At 44.6% G+C, this 21,816-nt stretch overlaps 1 protein-coding gene across 5 annotated transcripts in view; it reads right to left on the bottom strand.

Annotated features, from left to right (window-relative positions):
* LOC110493284 (R3H domain-containing protein 2) overlaps positions 1-9,344 on the bottom strand; it is a 91,197-nt gene extending 81,853 nt beyond the window's left edge. For 3 of the 5 annotated variants that reach the window (XM_036950843.1, XM_036950842.1, XM_036950844.1), the window contains exon 1: positions 8,649-9,343. The gene's annotated coding sequence lies outside the window, so the exon portion shown is untranslated. Of the gene's footprint in view, positions 1-8,648 lie in introns of all 5 variants that reach the window. The other 2 variants (XM_036950838.1, XM_036950840.1) reach the window with 1 other exon arrangement.
* Positions 9,345-21,816: the final 12,472 nt, after the last annotated feature.

Here is a 21,816-nt window from a genome sequence, read left to right as displayed (position 1 = left end):
CTGGCTCTCCCTCCCGCTCCTTCACCTGGCTCTCCCTTCTTCCCTCTTCCTCCCAGTCTCTCTTCCTCCCTCCTTCCCCTCAGTGCCCCTCCTCTATCCCAGTCTCTCTTCCTCCCTCCTTCCCCTCAGTGCCCCTCCTCTATCCCAGTCTCTCTTCCTCCCTCCTTCCCCTCAGTGCCCCTCCTCTATCCGTCTCTCTTCCTACCTCCGTCCCCCTCCTCTATCCCAGTCTCTCTTCCTCCCTTCCTCCGTCTCCTCAGTGCCGCTCTATCCCAGTCTCTCTCTTCCTCCCTTCCTCTGTCCCTTCAGTGCTCCTCCTCTATCCCAGTCTCTCTCTCTTCCTCCCTCCCTCCCTCCGTCCCCAGTGCCCCAGTCTCTCTCTCTTCCTCCCTCCCTCCGTCCCCAGTGCCCCAGTCTCTCTCTCTTCCTCCCTCCCTCCGTCCCCAGTGCCCCAGTCTCTCTTCCTTCCTCCCTCCCTCCGTCCCCCCAGTCTCTCTCTCTTCCTCCCTCCCTCTGTCCCCTCAGTGCCCCTCCTCTATCCCAGTCTCTCTTCCTCCTCCCTCCGTCCCCTCAGTGCCCCTCCTCTATCCCAGTCTCTCTTCCTCCCTCCCTCCGTCCCCTCAGTGCCTCAGTCTCTCTTCCTCCCCCCCTCCGTCCCATCAGTGCCCCAGTCTCTCTTCCTTCCTCCCTCCCTCCCTCCCTCAGTGCACCAGTCTCTCTTCCTCCCTCCCTCCCTCCCTCAGTGCACCAGTCTCTCTTCCTCCCTCCCTCCCTCCCTCAGTGCACCAGTCTCTCTTCCTCCCTCCCTCCCTCCATCCCCAGTGCCCCAGTCTCTCTCTTCCTCCCTCCGTCCCATCAGTGCCCCTCCTCTATCCCAGTCTCTCTTCCTCCCTCCCTCCGTCCCCTCAGTGCCCCAGTCTCTCTTCCTCCCTCCCTCCGTCCCCTCAGTGCCCCAGTCTCTCTTCCTCCCTCCCTCCCTCCCTCCCTCCCTCAGTGGCAGGTTCCAAAGTGACGTACTCTTCCTGTTAACGCTCCACCCCCACCTCCCTCCCTCCCTCTCCCTCCCCCTCCTCCACCCACAGCACGACGCAGTAGCAGGGAATTCCTCATTACCTCACCACTGGCTTCGCCAAAGAGTGAGTGAGTCAGTCAGTGGCAACACACACACACACACACACACACACACACACACACACACACACACACACACACACACACACAGCATAGCCTTCATGCACTAGTAATATACTAGAACAATCCAATGGCCTACAGTACATAGTCAGTGATTTCATGCAGTCTCTTAGTGTTACAATTTAATATGTATATATATTTTTTTTAAATCACAGCTTTCAAAAACGACAGCCTAGCAACATCTAAAAACCAATGCAGGCGAACAGAGCTTCAAAGCTTAACGTCTGCAGACGAGTAATTACAAAAGACTTTCAAACCGTACTTTCTAAAAAAAACTATCCGTAGCTTGTGATCGATCAAGATGTTACGGAGCACAGAACGTGAGAGCTAAGTCGTACCAACATTACAGAAGAGAGGAGAAGAACAGAGACAGACTCAAGGCCATTATAAGCTAAGGCAGTCCACGGAATAAGAGTTATCTTTGACGCGTGTAGAAAACACACACACACACACACACACACACACACACACACAGCTTACTGTGTTTAGAGTTGTGCAGCTCCCATGCAGAGATGGTTTTGCAGGACGTAGGAAGGATCTGGTGTCTGAGAGACAAAGAGGTAAAGCTCTGTTCTACTGTAGCTGCTGCTGTGGAAGTCACAGTAAACTAGTGTGAGAGAGGGAGAGAGAGAGAGAGAGGAGATTCCATCCTCCACTGTCAGCTAACTAGCTACTGCTAGCTGAAGCTTATTTTAGTGTCTGGGACCACTGTCAGCCACTGTCTTAGCGAGCTGTACACTTTGTAGCTACTCTTTTCTATATCGCTGCAAGGGTTTTGTAAACGAGAGGAAGGAAGGACACCTCGACTGCCCACTTCTTTTTCTGAATGAAGCACAGAAGAGACCTCTCCCTCCCTCCATCTCTGATAAAAACAAACAATGCTAGAAAAACAAGCAAGACACCTGATTAGTGGGGGAAAAGATAATTCCCTAAAGATGAACAAGCCCTCACTGCAACAAGCCCTCACTGCAACAAGCCCACACCGCAACAAGCCCACACCGCAACAAGCCCCTGCCACAGCAGAGCAAAAAGACCCTGCCACAGCAGCGCAACAAGCCCCTGCCACAGCACCGCAACAAGCCCCTGCCACAGCAGAGCAAAAAGACCCTGCCACAGCAGCGCAACAAGCCCCTGCCACAGCACCGCAACAAGCCCACACCGCAGCACTGCAACAAGCCCACACCGCAGCACTGCAACAAGCCCACACCGCAACAAGCCCACACCGCAACAAGCCCCTGCCACAGCACCGCAACAAGCCCACACCGCAGCACTGCAACAAGCCCACACCGCAACAAGCCCACACCGCAACAAGCCCCTGCCACAGCAGAGCAAAAAGACCCTGCCACAGCACCGCAACAAGCCCACACCGCAGCACTGCAAAAAGCCCACACTGCAACAAGCCCACACCGCAGCACGGCAACAAGCCCACACCGCAACAAGCCCACACCGCAACAAGCCCCTGCCACAGCAGAGCAAAAAGACCCTGCCACAGCACCGCAACAAGCCCACACCGCAGCACTGCAACAAGCCCACAGTGCAACAAGCCCACACTGCAACAAGCCCACACTGCAACAAGCCCACACCGCAGCACGGCAACAAGCCCACACTGCAACAAGCCCACACTGCAACAAGCCCACACTGCAACAAGCCCACACAGCAGCACGGCAACAAGTCCAAAATTCAAAAAGCCGCAGCACGGCAACAAGCCCAAACTGCAACAAGCCCACACTGCAACAAGCCCACACTGCAACAAGCCCACACTGCAACAAGCCCACACTGCAACAAGCCCACACTGCAACAAGCCCACACTGCAACAAGCCCACACTGCAACAAGCCCACACTGCAACAAGCCGCAGCACGGCAACAAGCCCACACGGCAACAAGCCCAAACTGCAACAAGCCCACACTGCAACAAGCCCACACTGCAACAAGCCCACACGGCAACAAGCCGCAGCACGGCAACAAGCCCACACGGCAACAAGCCCACACTGGAACAAGCCCACACTGCAACAAGCCCACACTGCAACAAGCCCACACTGCAACAAGCCCACGCCACAGCACCGCATGTTCCTTAAGAGTCTATTGACACCAATCTGCGATGGAAGATGGCCGAGCTTCAGCAGTGTTTATCAGGCTATGAAACATCCCGAAAAAAATCGGTCTTCTCAACAAAAACACTATGCTTATTGGTTAACATTAACAGGGGCTGACAGATACACAGCTTTAAGGAGAAACCGTGTCATTAAGGAGCCATACAACCATTATGAAATACAGAGTAAAAAAGTAGTTTGAGTGCAGAAAATAGTTGTATGCATTGAAGGCCAGGGCATTACGTAACCTGAAGATAAGGGTGTGAGATGGGCCTAGTTGGCTTTCCACCACCAACTGGGGCTTTTTTTGGTAAATGCCTTGCTTTGGCCATCGATGCTGGCATTTCAGGGAATCAAACAAGATCAACTGTTTGAACTTATGGAGGTGTTTGTAGGAATGAAATGTAAGACAAATGCAGTGTGTTGTACTGTCCATGTAGGCTGGCTAGGTCGGGGTCAGCATGGCAGCAGATGTGTTAGTGTGTTAGCATATTGACATTAGCAGGATCTACACTATGGTTTACCACACAGTGGTTGTAAATGGACAAACTTCCAATCCCCTAAAAAAAAAATTACAAAAATGACCAGCAGCCAAATCCAATTCTCTGCCATTTAGAAAAAGGTAAAAAAATTAATTTAAAAAAATCGCTGCATTTAGTACTGCTTGTTCGGACCTCTAGTGGCTCATCTGATAGTGACGGAGTGACGACTGATCCAGTTCATCTCCCTCAATCCATCACGTCTGGTCTCAGTGAGTGTCTCGCTGCCTTTATGCTCTCCTTCACAGCAGTGACAGTAATGGACGGACACGGCCATGCAATCAACACGCACACATACACACACACACACACACACACACACTGCATTGTTTGTATATCGTTGCATTTTACATGTGACTGTGTTTTGCTACTTCTCATGTTTTTTTAAATGGGTAGCCAAATAAACACCACACACACACACAATGTAAGCCTGGACCCAGGACCATGGAACTAGCCACCTCTTCCCTCCAGTTCTGATCAATTATTCACATCCAGCAAGCAGTGGAGGGAGAGACAGCAAGGAGGATAGCGAGGAGAGAGAATAGGGGCAGAGTAGGGAGAAAGAGTGATGGGAGAGCAAGAATGCACGAGAAAGAGAGGAAGAGAGGAGCAGCAGCTCTGTGCTTAGGCAGAGATCTATAAATAACTCCTCAAATCTCTCTAGAGAAAGCAACTCTGACTGCTAATACTGCTGATGCTAATACTGCTGCTGCTAATGCTGCTGCTGCTGCTAATGCTGCTGCTGCTGCTAATGCTGCTGCTGCTGCTAATGCTGCTGCTAAAGCTGCTGCTGCTAATGCTGCTGCTAATACTGCCAATGCTAACACTGCTAATGCTAATGCTGAAGCTGCTGCTAATGCTGCTGCTAATGCTGCTGCTAATGCTGCTGCTAATGCTGCTAATACTGCTGCTGCTAATACTGCTAATGCTAATACTGCAGCTGCTAATACTGCAGCTGCTAATACTGCTAATGCTAATACTGCAGCTGCTAATACTGCTAATGCTAATACTGCTAATGCTGCAGCTGCTAATACTGCAGCTGCTAATACTGCAGCTGCTAATACTGCTAATGCTAATACTGCAGCTGCTAATACTGCAGCTGCTAATACTGCTAATGCTAATACTGCAGCTGCTAATACTGCAGCTGCTAATACTGCTGCTGCTAATACTGCTGCTGCTAATACTGCTGCTGCTAATACTGCTGCTGCTAATACTGCTAATGCTAATATGGCTTCTAATGCTGCTGCGAGAAAAAACACAGATACAGAAGCAGATCTCAGGTAGACAAACTGATGGAGAGATAGGGATAGCCTAATTGACTGCCGCCTAATTGACTGCCGTATTGACTGCCGCCTAATTGACTGACTGCCGCCTAATTGACTGACTGCCGCCTAATTGACTGACTGACGCCTAATTGACTGACTGACGCCTAATTGACTGACTGACGCCTAATTGACTGCCGTATAAACAGTGAGCTCCAGAAGAATTGGGACAGTAACCATGTGTGTGTTATTTTGGCTCTGTATTCCAGCACTTTGGATTTTAAATGATATAATTACGCTGAGGTTGCATGCTAGGAATATGGGACTAAATACTAAACTTTTGAATACTTTAATACACAAATTAATTTGTTCCAATACTATATACGACTTCCATCTATATAGGCCTTTCAATGTTCTGTGTCATCTAGTCCGTAAACCCTTCAGTTTAAAAAAATAATCATCAAGGGAACAAAACTTATGATAATTTCTATCATTTTCCAATTCAAAATTTAAAAAACAGGCTAAAGTAAGTCCAACTTGACTAGAGAAACAGCACATTTCCATAAGAGTTTAATGTTGATATACCCAAGACTAGTTAGGCTATGGACACCAGTCCAATAGCTGAGGTGGATGAGAAGAAAAAAAAAACGCAAGTTTATTCTCTAAAACCACATAGCCTTTCCACAACAACCTGACTGCAGTTTAGAATTAGAGAACTAGGCAGCATCTACCCAGGCATACGCAGCAGGTAGCCTAGCGGGTAGAGCGTTGGGGTGGGAGAACTGCATCGAGTCGCTGTCCGTTTGAACCTTGTAAAAAAATTTAATTTTTGTACACCAAAAAACAAAGTAGTCGGTGGTTCCAGTAGTTAGCTACACAGCAAAAAAAAAATGAACTACTGAAAATACTACCAAGATTTGAATTTAGTTCAACTACCACCAGTCCAAGTTACTACAAAATGAACACTGAACAAAAATATAAAATGTAAGAAGTGTTGGTTTCATGTTTCACGAGCTGAAATAAAAGATCCCAGAAATGTTCCATACGCACAAACATATTACTTCTCTCAAATTGTGCACAAATATGTTTACATCCCTGTTAGTGAGCATTTTTCCTTTGCCAAGACAATCCATCTACCTGACAGGTGTGCCATATCAAGAAACTGATTAAACAGCATGACCATTACACAGGTGCACCTTGTGCCGGGGACAACGAAAGTCCACTTTAAAAAGGTGCAGTTTTGTCACACAACACAATGCCACAGATGTCTCAAGTGCAATTCAAATCTAATGTTATTGGTCACATACACATGGTTAGCAGATGTTAATGCGAGTGCAGCGAAATGCTTGTTCTTCTAGTTCCAACAGTGCAGTAATATCTAACAATTCCACAGCAACTACCTAATACACACAAATCTAAAGGGATGGAATAAGAATATGTACATATAAATATATGGATGATCGATGGCCGAGCGGCAAGATGCATTAGATGGTATAAAATACAGTATATACATGTGATATGAGTAATGTAAGATATGTAAACATTATTAAAGGGTCATTATTAAAAGTGCCGTTGTTTAAAGTGACTAGCGATCGGGTCTCTCCCATTTATTAAAGTGGCCAGTGATCGGGTCTCAATGTAGGCAGCAGCCTCTCTGAGTTAGTGATTGCTGTTTAGCAGTCTGATGGCCTTGAGATAGAAGCTGTTTTTCAGTCTCTCGGTCCCCGCTTTGATGCACCTGTACTGACCTCGCCTTCTGGATGATAGCGGTGTGAACAGGCAGTGGCTCGGGTGATTGTTGTCCTGGATGATCTTTTTGGCCTTCCTGTGACATCGGGCGCTGTAGGTGTCAGGAAGGAGGGCAGGTATTTTGCCCCCGGTGATGCTTTGTGCAGACCCCACCACCCTCTGGAGAGCCTTACGGTTGTGGGCGGTAAAGTTGCCGTATCAGTGATGCTAAAATTGTCAGGGTTTTGGGTGACAAGCCACATTTCTTCAGCAATCCTGAGGTTCACCACACTGTCTGTGTGGGTGGACCATTTCAGTTTGTCTGTGAAGTGTACACCCAGGAACTTAAAACGTTCCACCTTCTCCACTGCTGACCCTTCGATGTGGATGCGGGGCTGCTCCCTCTGCTGTTTCATGAAGTCCACGATCATCTTTGTTTTATTGGCGTTGAGTGAGAGGTTGTTTTCCTGACACCACAATCCGAGTGCCCTCACCTCCTCCCTGTAGGCTGTCTCGTCGTTGTTGGTGATTAAGCCCACTACTGCTGTGTTGTCTGCAAGCTTGATGATTGAGTTGGAGGCGTGCATGGCCACGCAGTCATGGGTGAACAGGGAGTACAGGAGGGGGCTGAGCATGCACCCTTGTGGAGCCCCTGTGTTGAGGATTAGCGTAGTGGAGGTGTTATTGCCTACCTTCACCACCTAGGGGCAGCCCGTCAGAAAGTCCACGACCCAGTTTGCACAGGGAGGGGTTCAGACCCAGGTCCTCCAGCTTGATGATGAGCATGTAGGGTACTATGGTGTTTAATGCTGAGCTGTAGTCAAACATTCTTAAATAGCTATTATTTTTGTCCAGATGGGATAGGGCAGTGGGCAGTGTAATGGCGATTGCTTCATCTGTGGACCTGTTGGGGCGGTATGCAAACTGAAGTGGGTCTAGGGTGGCGGTGATACGATCCTTGACTAGCCTCTCAAAGCACTTTGTGATGACAGAAGTGAGTGCTAGTCATTTAGTTCAGTTATCTTTGCCTTCTTGGGTACAGGAACAATGTATGCTGGCATGCTGACTGCAGGAATATCCACCAGAGCGGTTGCCAGAGAATTTACTGTTAATTTCTCTACCATAAGATGCCTTCAACGTCATTATAGAGAAATTGGCAGTATGTCCAACCGGCCTCACAACCACAGACCACGCCAGCCCAGGACCTCCACATCCAGCCTATTCACCTGCAGCCTCCTCTGAGTGTTTCTGTCTGTAATAAAGTTATTTTGTGGGAAAAACTAATTCTGATTGGCTGGGCCTGGCTCCCCACCGGGTGGGAGGGCATAGGCCCGCCCACTTGACAGCACCCCTGCCCAGTCATGTGAAATCCATGGATGAGTTCCTAATTACTTTATTTCAATTGACTGATATGAACTGTAAATCAGTAAAATCTTTGAAATTGTTGTATTTACATTTTTTTTTGTTCAGTATAGTTACATTACTAGTTTAATTAGATGTAGTTCACAACTCCTCAACACTGAGACCAGAAGACAGTAAGTATCCTGTTGCATTGTTGTTGATGTTTACCCAACATCAAAACAACGAGTGAGTGGTAATGTTGTTGTTTTGTGCTGCTTTTATTCACAATTCATTGAGAATCCTCTGAAGTGCTTCAGATCAAGGCCATCTCCAGGTCGCAATTGTAAATGAGAACTTGTTCTCAACTTGCCTACCTGGTTAAATAAAGGTGAAATAAAAATATATAAAAAATGTCAAAAGCCTTTGGTTCAGTGTTGTGTAGGTAGAATAGCTGATCTCTCGGTGGTTTGGTAGAATATTTAAAACCTCTCGCTTACCGTTAAGAGAGTGAGTCTTCTCTAGATGAAAGCTTCTTATTTTTTGACGAGGGGCTGTTTCGAGTCGAAAGGCAGCTAACGGTGCCGACTGCTTTGTACACAGACAGACGAACAGCTGCCGGTGCCGTAGTTCCCGACTGTTTAATATGGACAGCTGACACTGACAACAATACGCAGCAAGCAAGTTTAGCCTTTTCTTCCGTCTGTAGCTGTCAACCAGGTGTCAGTTCACAGCCGCTCATTCAACTAGCTAACGTTAGCTACAACACCTGTTATCATGAGCCCATTGACGAAATGCAGATATGCGGTTTTGCTCGCTAACGTTAGCTACCTCTTGTCAACCGCCCCTCCGAATGGCTTACCCGTTACTAATAACGGTAGCTAGCAATACATGGGGGACTAGAGGGATAGCTAGCTCGATGGCGAACCAAACGCTACTTGGCTCACCGTGAGAGCCACTGTCAAACGCTGTCGACTCAAAACAGCAACGCGTGAAACGAGGTACACGAAGCAATGAAGGCCCAACCAAAGACAAAATCAGAGATAAAAGCATACAGTGACTAAAATAACTTCTAAAGCCAAAAATAACGACAATCTTAATTAAGCTTTATTAAAGAAAATACAAAATAAACAAACAAAAAAACGCGACACGCCTCCGGATTTCTGCGTGTCAGCACCACTGTTTTCGCGCATCTCCGTGCTTTACGTCACCTCACAGTTCTTCAGATTAGTTGCAACAAAAACAAATCATAATTTGTGTGAATTACTTCAAGATTAAAGTGACGCTCCACAATTTAAAAAAAAATAATTTCAGGCAGTAGTTTTGAAAGTGGTACTAATGAGTCATAACGGGTCCCCGGTTTTTGTGTACTATGTCATCCAATTGTGTACATTTTTTTGGTGCAATTTGTAGGAAATGGTACAATCCAATTCGTACAAAACGTTGCAAATTTGTTGCACTTAAGATCATGGACTGCATTTGAACTAGCTACATTGCTTCTACTGGCATTATTCCACTGAAGAATACTATCCCACTTCAACAAAATAGCACTACTTGTACTGTTTTACTAGTCTTTATTTTTCAACACTTTGGGCAGCTGAAGCACATCACACAATTTTTATTTAGGAAAATTACCCTGGTTGACTTTATAATAATTTAATGAAGTAAAATCATGTATTGAGTACCACAGTATGAGTCACAATACCCATAAAACCTAGATGCAAAACCTGGAAATTGTTTAAATTGTTTTTTTTTTTACTTCATAAAAGGTCTGTGTTTTGTGTAGGCTTACCCTGTGGTGATGTTTTGATAACTGCGCAAATCTCTTGGACAAGGTAACTTTTATGAATATATTCACCTGTAAAACCCACTTTTACCCACAAAAGAGAACATGCTGATAAGCCGCTAATGTGGCTATCATACAGAACTACACATCCTGTCGCAAGCGTTGACGTAATCACTCACGGTCCAGGGTGGGAAAAAATGTCATCGACAAGTAGCAAGTAACCTAGCGAGTAATTATAGCCTTTTTAGTTTCTCGTGTAAATAATTGATAGTGTATTTCTTGTATGCATTCTTGTTTAGCATTTTTTTATTTGCCTTTGTAGCTAACATTAGGTATCTCGGTCAATCAGAAGCAAGGGTGGTTCTGTGCTGTCTTACAAACAGAGAGAAGAGACAACACAACACTACATAAAGAGAGACGGAAGGCAACATAGCAAGGCAGCTACACACGACAACAACACACAACATGGTACAAACATTTTTGGGCACAGACAACAGCACAAAGGGCAAGAAGGTAGAGATAGAGACAGAGGCCTAGTCTTACAAACAGTTGTGGCTGTGTTGTGTGATGTATCGTCTCTACCTCTAGAGCCCTAGTGGACTAGCTAGCATGGAGAAAAGTCTGACTATACGAACAATGAGCTAACATACACTATATATACAAAAGTATGTGGACACCCCTTCAAATGAGTGGATTCGGCTACTTCAGCCACACCCATTGCTGACAGGTGTATAAGTTCGAGCACACCACCATGCAATCACCATAGACAAACATTAGCAGGAGAATAGCTTTACTAAAGAGCTCAGTGACTTTCAACTTCAAATCAAAGTTTATTTGTCACGTGCGCCGAACAATAGGTAAGTAAAGAAATAAAAACAAAAGTAAAAAGACAGTGAAAAATAACAGTAGAGGCTATATACAGTAGAGAGGCTACATACAGTAGAGAGGCTACACACAGTAGAGATGCTACACACAGTAGAGAGGCTATATACAGTAGAGAGGCTACACACAGTAGAGAGGCTATATACAGTAGAGAGACTATATACAGTAGAGAGGCTTTTTTTTTTTTTTTTTTACCTTTATTTTCCTAGGCAAGTCAGTTAAGAACAAATTCTTATTTTCAATGACGGCCTAGGAACAGTGGGTTAACTGCCTGTTCAGGGGCAGAACGACAGATTTTGTACCTTGTCAGCTCGGGGATTTGAACTTGCAACCTTTTGGTTACTAGGCCAATGCTCTAACCACTAGGCTACCCTGCCGCCCCAGTAGAGAGGCTATATACAGTAGAGAGGCTACATACAGTAGAGAGGCTATATACAGTAGAGAGACTATATACAGTAGAGAGACTATATACAGTAGAGAGGCTATATACAGTAGTGAGGCTATATACAGTAGTGAGGCTATATACAGTAGAGAGGCTATATACAGTAGAGAGGCTATATACAGTAGTGAGGCTATATACAGTAGTGAGGCTATATACAGTAGAGAGGCTATATACAGTAGAGAGGCTACATACAGTAGAGAGGCTATATACAGTAGAGAGACTATATACAGTAGAGAGGCTTTTTTTTTTTTTTTTTTTTTTACCTTTATTTTCCTAGGCAAGTCAGTTAAGAACAAATTCTTATTTTCAATGACGGCCTAGGAACAGTGGGTTAACTGCCTGTTCAGGGGCAGAACGACAGATTTTGTACCTTGTCAGCTCGGGGATTTGAACTTGCAACCTTTTGGTTACTAGGCCAATGCTCTAACCACTAGGCTACCCTGCCGCCCCAGTAGAGAGGCTATATACAGTAGAGAGGCTACATACAGTAGAGAGGCTACATACAGTAGAGAGGCTATATACAGTAGAGAGGCTATATACAGTAGTGAGGCTATATACAGTAGTGAGGCTATATACAGTAGAGAGGCTATATACAGTAGAGAGACTATATACAGTAGAGAGGCTATATACAGTAGTGAGGCTATATACAGTAGTGAGGCTATATACAGTAGAGAGGCTATATACAGTAGAGAGGCTATATACAGTAGAGAGGCTACATACAGTAGAGAGGCTACATACAGTAGAGAGGCTATATACAGTAGAGAGGCTATATACAGTAGAGAGGCTATATACAGTAGTGAGGCTATATACAGTAGAGAGGCTATATACAGTAGAGAGGCTATATACAGTAGAGGCTATATACAGTAGAGAGGCTACATACAGTAGAGAGGCTTTATACAGTAGAGAGGCTATATACAGTAGAGGCTATATACAGTAGAGAGGCTACATACAGTAGAGAGGCTTTATACAGTAGAGAGGCTATATACAGTAGAGAGGCTATATACAGTAGTGAGGCTATATACAGTAGTGAGGCTATATACAGTAGTGAGGCTATATACAGTAGAGAGGCTACATACAGTAGAGAGGTTATATACAGTAGAGAGACTATATACAGTAGAGAGGCTATATACAGTAGAGAGGCTATATACAGTAGAGAGGCTATATACAGTAGATGTTACATACAGCAGAGAGGCTATATACAGTAGAGAGGCTTTATACAGTAGAGAGGCTATATACAGTAGAGAGGCTATATACAGTAGTGAGGCTATATACAGTAGAGAGGCTACATACAGTAGAGAGGTTATATACAGTAGAGAGGCTATATACAGTAGAGAGGCTATATACAGTAGAGAGGCTATATACAGTAGAGAGGCTATATACAGTAGAGAGACTATATACAGTAGAGAGGCTATATACAGTAGAGAGGCTACATACAGTAGAGAGGCTACATACAGTAGAGAGGCTATATACAGTAGAGATGCTATATACTGTAGAGATGCTATATACAGTAGAGAGGCTATATACAGTAGAGAGGCTATATACAGTAGAGAGGCTACATACAGTAGAGAGGCTATATACAGTAGAGAGGCTATATACAGTAGAGAGGCTATATACAGTAGATGTTACATACAGCAGAGAGGCTATATACAGTAGAGAGGCTATATACAGTAGAGAGGCTACATACAGTAGAGAGGCTACATACAGTAGAGAGGCTATATACAGTAGAGAGGCTATATACAGTAGAGAGGCTACATACAGTAGGGAGGCTATATACAGTAGAGAGGCTATATACAGTAGAGGCTACACACAGTAGAGAGGCTACATACAGTAGAGAGGCTACATACAGTAGCGAGGCTATATGCAGTAGCGAGGCTATATACAGTAGAGAGGCTATATACAGTAGAGAGGCTATATACAGTAGATGTTACATACAGCAGAGAGGCTAGATACAGCAGAGAGGCTAGATACAGTAGAGAGGCTACACACAGTAGGGAGGCTATATACAGTAGAGGCTATATACAGTAGAGAGGCTATATACAGTAGAGAGGCTATATACAGTAGAGAGGCTACATACAGTAGTGAGGCTACATACAGTAGGGAGGCTACATACAGTAGAGAGGCTACATACAGTAGAGAGGCTACATACAGTAGAGAGGCTATATACAGTAGAGGCTATATACAGTAGAGGCTATATACAGTAGAGGCTATATACAGTAGAGAGGCTACATACAGTAGAGAGGCTACATACAGTAGAGAGGCTATAAACAGTAGTGAGGCTATATACAGTAGCGAGGCTACACACAGTAGCGAGGCTACACACAGTAGCGAGGCTATACACAGTAGCGAGGCTACATACAGTAGAGAGGCTATAAACAGTAGTGAGGCTATATACAGTAGAGAGGCTACACACAGTAGCGAGGCTACACACAGTAGCGAGGCTATACACAGTAGCGAGGCTACATACAGGCACTGGTTAGTCGGGCGGATTTGAGGTAGTATGTACATGTAGATATGGTTAAAGAGTCATCTATAAAATAGCCTCCCAACACTCTACTCAGCAAACTGGATGTAGTCTGCAGGTCTGCAGGTACCATTTTCCTGACGGGAAAGAGAAATGGTCCTGTATTTACCAGAAAAGGAAGCTCATCCACCATGGCAGAAGAGGAGGATCCACACACTTCCACCATGGCAGAAGAGGAGGATCCAGACACTTCCACCATGGCAGAAGAGGAAGATCCAGACACTTCCACCATGGCAGAAGAGGAGGATCCAGACACTTCCACCATGGCAGAAGAGGAGGATCCAGACACTTCCACCATGGCAGAAGAGGAAGATACAGACACATCTACCATGGCAGAAGAGGAGGATCCAGACACTTCCACCATGGCAGAAGAGGAAGATCCAGACACATCTACCATGACAGAAGAGGAGGATCCAGACAGATCCACCATGACAGAAGAGGAGGATCCAGACAGATCCACCATGACAGAAGAGGAGGTTCCAGACACATCCACCATGACAGAAGAGGAGGATCCAGACAGATCCACCATGACAGAAGAGGAGGTTCCAGACACATCCACCATGACAGAAGAGGAGGATATAGAAATCATTTCGATTTCACTGCCTCCTTGCACCATAGGGACACTTGACCTCCACCATGGCTGTCGTACCCACCAGACCATCCAATGAGGCACCCGGGATCCCAGACCTCGTGACCCAAAGCCCTGACTCCTGCACAGCCATCCCTGTAGCCATTTTGAATGCCTTGATGCCCTCCTCTTTGTGATATCTGCCCCACTTTACAGACATCACTTTACTGCCCCACTTTAACGCGCTTGGATCTAACTGGTCCATAACTGCTGGCCGTCAACCTCCCTCTCCTCATGGTGTGCCAGTCGGGGTTGGTGTGCTGTCCAACCTTTGCCTACCGTATAGCATCCTGCTGCTCCACCGACAGGACCACGCCAACCAGGATGCCTGCATTCCCCAGGTGCCCATGTTTTTTTTTAACAATGTCTGGTACAGACTGGGATAACAGGGAGGGTAGCGGTTGTTCTGGCTCAGGTTCAAGGAGCCATGCCATTCCACTGAACTTGCCCCGGAGACGGTACCTTTGCCACTGAAGATCGTCCTCTGTGGGCTCTTGGGACAGAGGGTTCAAGTCTTCGGCCAGGTACAGATCCCCCACTGACTGCAACTGGTTGGGCCACGGCTGGCTTCCTCCACTCGCATTCCACATCAGTACGGGCGATATTATGAACCGCCAAAATAGGCTGCATGGCTGCATGGCTGCATGGCTACACTGATGAGCTCCACGGGAGCATTCGCATGTTGTCGAGAATCCCCTGGTCACCTATAGAGACCTGCCAACAGGAAGGATGTTAAGCGACACGTCTTTCAATGCCTGACTATGAAAACCTTGAAATGCTTTCGTTGTAAGAAATGTGCTGTATAAATAAAGTTGGATTTGATTGATGACATTACAGTTTATACATCTTATAATTAGTCATGGGAATAGTTATCCTATTCATTAAATTTTCCATTGCAGAATATATTCCTCACCTTTTCTGGCCACGAGGCGTTCATATCCCCGAAGGAGCGGTTCAACAAATTACCATGTACAAGTATATCACAAAAGTGAGTACACCCCTTACATTTTTGTAAATATTTGAGTATATCTTTTCATGTGACAACACTGAAGAAATGGCACTTTGCTACAATGTAAAGTAGTGAGTGTACAGCTTGTATAACAGTGTACATTTGCTGTCCCCTCAAAATAACTCAACACACAGCCATTAATGTCTAAACCGCTGGCAACAAAAGTGAGTCCACCCCTAAGAGAAAATGTCCAAATTGGGCCCAAAGTGTCAATATTTTGTGTGGCCACCATCATTTTCCAGCACTGCCTTAACCTTATTGGGCATGGAGTTCACCAGAGCTTCACAGGTTGCCACTGGAGTCCTCTTCCACTCCTCCATGACGACATCACGGAGCTGGTGGATGTTAGAGACCTTGCACTCCTCCACCTTCCGTTTGAGGATGCCCCACAGATGCTCAATAGGGATTAGGTCTGGAGACATGCTTGGCCAGTCCATCCCCTTTACCCTCAGCTTCTTTAGTAAGGCAGTGGTCGTCTTGGAGGTGTGTTTGGGGTCGTTATCATGTTGGAATACTGCCCTGCGGCCCAGTCTCCACAGGGAGGGGATCATGCTCTGCTTCAGTATGTCACAGTACATGTTGGCATTCATGGTTCCCTCAATGAACTGTAGCTCCCCAGTGCCGGCAGCACTCATGCAGCCCCAGACCATGACACTCCCACCACCTTGCTTGACTGTAGGCAAGACACACTTGTCTTTGTACTCCTCACCTGGTTGCCGCCACACACGCTTGACACCATCTGAACCAAATACGTTTATCTTGGTCTCATCAGACCACAGGACATGGTTCCAGTAATCCATGTCCTTAGTCTACTTGTCTACAGCAAACTGTTTGTGGGCTTTCTTGTGCATCATCTTTAGAAGAGGCTTCCTTCTGGGATGACAGCCATTCAGACCAATTTGATGTAGTGTACGGCGCATGGTCTGAGCACTGACAGGCTGACCCCCCACCCCTACAACCTCTGCAGCAATGCTGGCAGCACTCATACGTCTATTTCCCAAAGACAACCTCTGGATTTGACGCTGAGCACGTGCACTCAACTTCTTTGGTCGACCATGGCGAGGCCGGTTCTGAGTGGAACCTGTCCAGTTAAACCGCTGTATGGTCTTGGCCACCGTGCTGCAGCTCAGTTTCAGGGTCTTGGCAATCTTCTTATAGCCCAGGCCATCTTTATGTAGAGCAACAATTCTTTTTTTCAGATCCTCAGAGAGTTCTTTGCCTCTGAGGTGCCATGTTGAACTTCCAGTGACCAGTCAGTATGAGGGAGTGTGAGAGCGATGACACCACATTTAACACACCTGCTCCCCATTCACACCTGAGACCTTGTAACACTAACGAGTCACGTGACACCGGGGAGGGAAAATGGCTAATTGGGCCCAATTTGGACATTTTCACTTAGGGGTGTACTCACTTTTGTTGCCAGCGGTTTAGACATTAATGGCTGTGTGTTGAGTTATTTTGAGGGGACAGCAAATTGACACTGTTCTACAAGCTGTACACTCACTACTTTACATTGTAGCAAAGTGTCATTTCTTCAGTGTCGTCACATGAAAAGATATACTCAAATATTTACAAAAATGTGAGGGGTGTACTCACTTTTGTGATATACTGTACATCTCTCATTTAATTGGATCAAGTAGGCTACGAAATAGATCAGTTATTTGTATTTGAAGTTTTGCAATATCATAGGCAGCACGGTATATAATACCGGTATACAGTCACATTTAACATCTGATCCTTTATATTGAAGTCGCCTATGTACTGTATCAAGTTAGTACTGTATCAAGTTAGTTTCAACTTTTTGTCACGTGCACAAGTACAGTGAAATGACTTTTCTTGCTCCTCATTCCCAACAATCCAGTCTGGGGAGGCGCACAATTGGCCCTGCGTCATTCCGGGATTGGCCAGTATAGGCCGTCATTGTAAATAATATTTTTTTCTTGACTGACTTGCCTAGTTAAATAAAGGTTAAAAAAATAATGATTTAATTAAACAATTTTAGCAATGAATATCAGTAGAACTGTAAAAACATATATACAAAGTCAACAAGAATAGAAATAAACTAAAAATAACTGTGACTACTATAAGTACTGTAATTGAAAAAACAATGTGCAGTCTTGTAACGGCTCTCGTTTGTAGAATGAAGAGTGGACCAAGGCGCAGCGTGGTAGGCGTACATCGTCTTTTTATTGATGACACCAAACAAAATAACAAAAAATAAATTTAAAATTAAAAAAGCGCACAGACACTAAACAGGAAACAAGATCCCACAAAACTCAAAAAGAAAATGACAACTTATACAGTGCCTTGCGAAAGTATTCGGCCCCCTTGAACTTTGCGACCTTTTGCCACATTTCAGGCTTCAAACATAAAGATATAAAACTGTATTTTTTTGTGAAGAATCAACAACAAGTGGGACACAATCATGAAGTGGAAGGACATTTATTGGATATTTCAAACTTTTTTAACAAATCAAAAACTGAAAAATTGGGCGTGCAAAATTATTCAGCCCCCTTAAGTTAATACTTTTTAGCGCCACCTTTTGCTGCGATTACAGCAGTAAGTCGCTTGGGGTATGTCTCTATCAGTTTTGCACATCGAGAGACTGAAATTTTTTCCCATTCCTCCTTGCAAAACAGCTCAAGCTCAGTGAGGTTGGATGGAGAGCATTTGTGAACAGCAGTTTTTAGTTCTTTCCACAGATTCTCGATTGGATTCAGGTCTGAACTTTGACTTGGCCATTCTAACACTTGGATATGTTTATTTTTGAACCATTCCATTGTAGATTTTGCTTTATGTTTTGGATCATTGTCTTGTTGGAAGACAAATCTCCGTCCCAGTCTCAGGTCTTTTGCAGACTCCATCAGGTTTTCTTCCAGAATGGTCCTGTATTTGGCTCCATCCATCTTCCCATAAATTTTAACCATCTTCCCTGTCCCTGCTGAAGAAAAGCAGGCCCAAACCATGATGCTGCCACCACCATGTTTGACAGTGGGGATGGTGTGTTCAGCTGTGTTGCTTTTATGCCAAACATAACGTTTTGCATTGTTGCCAAAAAGTTCAATTTTGGTTTCATCTGACCAGAGCACCTTCTTCCACATGTTTGGTGTGTCTCCCAGGTGGCTTGTGGCAAACTTTAAATTACACTTTTTATGGATATCTTTAAGAAATGGCTTTCTTCTTGCCACTGCAATATACGACTGATTGTTGTCCTATGGACAGAGTCTCCCACCTCAGCTGTAGATCTCTGCAGTTCATCCAGAGTGATCATGGGCCTCTTGGCTGCATCTCTGATCAGTCTTCTCCTTGTATGAGCTGAAAGTTTAGAGGGACGGCCAGGTCTTGGTAGATTTGCAGTGGTCTGATACTCCTTCCATTTCAATATTATTGCTTGCACAGTGCTCCTTGGGATGTTTAAAGCTTGGGAAATCTTTTTGTATCCAAATCCGGCTTTAAACTTCTTCACAACAGTATCTCGGACCTGCCTGGTGTGTTCCTTGTTCTTCATGATGCTCTCTGCGCTTTTAACGGACCTCTGAGACTATCACAGTGCAGGTGCATTTATACGGAGACTTGATTACACACAGGTGGATTGTATTTATCATCATTAGTCATTTAGGTCAACATTGGATCATTCAGAGATCCTCACTGAACTTCTGGAGAGAGTTTGCTGCACTGAAAGTAAAGGGGCTGAATAATTTTGCACGCCCAATTTTTCAGTTTTTGATTTGTTAAACAAATTTGAAATATCCAATAAATGTCGTTCCACTTCATGATTGTGTCCCACTTGTTGTTGATTCTTCACAAAAAAATACAGTTTTATATCTTTATGTTTGAAGCCTGAAATGTGGCAAAAGGTCGCAAAGTTCAAGGGGGCCGAATACTTTCGCATGGCACTGTATATGATCCCCAATCAGAGACAACGATAGACAGCTGCCTCTGATTGGGAACCACACTCGGCCAAACACAAAGAAATAGAAAACATAGACTTTCCCACCCGAATCACACCCTGCCCTAACCAAACATAGAGAATCATAAGGCTCTCTAAGGTCAGGGTGTGACAACTCTGCCCTATAAATCAAATCAAATGTATTTACATAGCCCTTCTTACATCAGCTGATATCTCAAAGTGCTGTGCAGAAACCCAGCCTAAAACCCCAAACAGCAAGCAATGCAGGTGTAGAAGCACGGTGGCTAGGAAAAACTCCCTAGAAAGGCCAAAACCTAGGAAGAAACCTAGAGAGGAACCAGGCTATGTGGGGTGGCCAGTCCTCTTCTGGCTGTGCTGGGTGGAGGTTATAACAGAACATGGCCAAGATGTTCAAATGTTCATAAATGACCAGCAGGGTCAAATAATAATAATCACAGTGGTTGTCGAGGGTGCAACAGGTCAGCACCTCAGGAGTAAATGTCAGTTGGCTTTTCATAGCCGATCATTCAGAGTATCTCTACCGCTCCTGCTCTCTCTAGAGAGTTGAAAACAGCAGATCCGGACAAGGTAGCACGTCCGGTGAACAGGTCAGGGTTCCACAGCCGCAGGCAGAACATTTGAAACTGGAGCAGCAGCATTGCCAGGTGGACTGGGGACAGCAAGGAGTCATTTCAGAATTTGCGGTCCATCGTCATATTTAGGTTGGGGTACATAAAGGTGAAATAAAAAAAAACGGACAACAATTTGCCATGATTTTGTCGTTATGAAACTGGCACAGTCATTTTCCAAATACAGTGTAAACTACTGCAAAGATTAAAACATTCTGTCAACAATGTAAATAGACTAGACAAGTCATTTATGTAAAATTGTTTAGATCAAATCAAATTGTATTGCTCACATACACATATTTAGCAGATGTTATTGCGGGTGTAGCGAAATGCTTGTGTTCCTAGCTCCAACAGTGCAGTATTATCTAACAATTCACAACAATACACACAAATCTAAAGTAAAATAATGGAGTTAAGAAATATATAAATATTAGTATGAGCAATGTTGGAATGGCATTGACTAGAATACAGTAGAATGGAATACAATATGTACATATGAGATGAGTAAATCAGTATGTAAACATTACCTGGGGCGAAAGGTAAGGCCTAGTGGTGAGAACATTGGACTAGCAACAGAACGTTTGTAAAGATCGAATCCCCGAGCTGACGTTCTGCCCCTGAACAAGGCAGTTAACCCATTGTTCCTAGGCCGCCATTGAAAATAAGAATTTTGTTCTTATTAACTGACCTGCCTAGTAAAATAAAAAAATTCAAGTAACTAGTGATACCATGTCTATGTACATAGATTATTGGTGGGCTACAGTGTCGTTGTGCGTGCAGTAGTGCCTATACCAAGGCAGGATATTTATATTTATAAACTGGGTGGATCTAGCCCTGCTCTAATAGCGTTGGTAACCAGTTTATAATAGCAATAAGGCACCTCAGGGGTTTGTGATATATGGCTAATATACCGCGGCTAAGGGCTGTGTCCAGACACTCCGCGATGGGTCATAGTATTTTGGCCATATTATCACAGCCCCTGGTGCCTTATTGCTTAAATTAACCCAATAATCTATTGATAAACTCAGCATTGAACATTGATTAATATTTTCCATTCCAGGTCCTAATAATGCCAATAATTCCAAATTATGCAGCAAATAAAAGGCGTTATTGTCGCCATAGAAGGTGAATGGAGGCGTTTTCCAGGCAGAGTTTAAAATCACACCCTCACATTTTTTTTATGGCAGGTCTTGATGACAGGCCCCAGGTATGGCGGCTCATTAAAGGCTCTGAGTTTCTTTTGCGTTCCCCTGCTCAGATGTTGCACGCATCAACCAATGGTTGAGTGCCACGTCATGAACTGTATACATTGACTGACAGAATATTATAGCATATGATGTGGCTAGCCGATACTGTACATAAAATACTTATCCAGGTGTAAGATCTGGCAGAGGACCTGCTCTAGCTGCTCTGGTGCATGCTCCTGGAATCAGACATTTTAAGACACCTTTCAAAACACCTGTGTAAGTGGTTTGAAAACAGATACACATCTGATTTCTGCCCATGCTACTGGTCTGAATGGTCAAATATGGTTTTGTTTTGCCCTCAAGTGGTTTTAGACTGTTATTTGGCATATCTTGTTGCTTGCTGGCTACTCTGTTGACAGTTTGACAAGAACATATGGTAGCTAATTAAGTTGTTAATTGTTTATAAAAAATATTATGTGAACATTTTCACGTGACCCTCCACAAAAAAATTGCACCCCCTCATAGAATATCATCTAAATAATGTTGGATGCTAACTGTTAGGGAAGATTCAGAATTTGTTGGTAACATATGTAAGATGTTTTATATTCATCAAATGTGTGTAAGTTAATTCTCATCAGAATGGTATTTTTGTGTAATTCTGTGGTGAGGTTGCA

The sequence above is a fragment of the Oncorhynchus mykiss genome, chromosome 17 (assembly GCF_013265735.2).
Source record: "Oncorhynchus mykiss isolate Arlee chromosome 17, USDA_OmykA_1.1, whole genome shotgun sequence".
Taxonomy (NCBI): Eukaryota; Metazoa; Chordata; class Actinopteri; order Salmoniformes; family Salmonidae; genus Oncorhynchus; species Oncorhynchus mykiss.
This window is presented reverse-complemented; position numbering and strand designations above follow the sequence as displayed.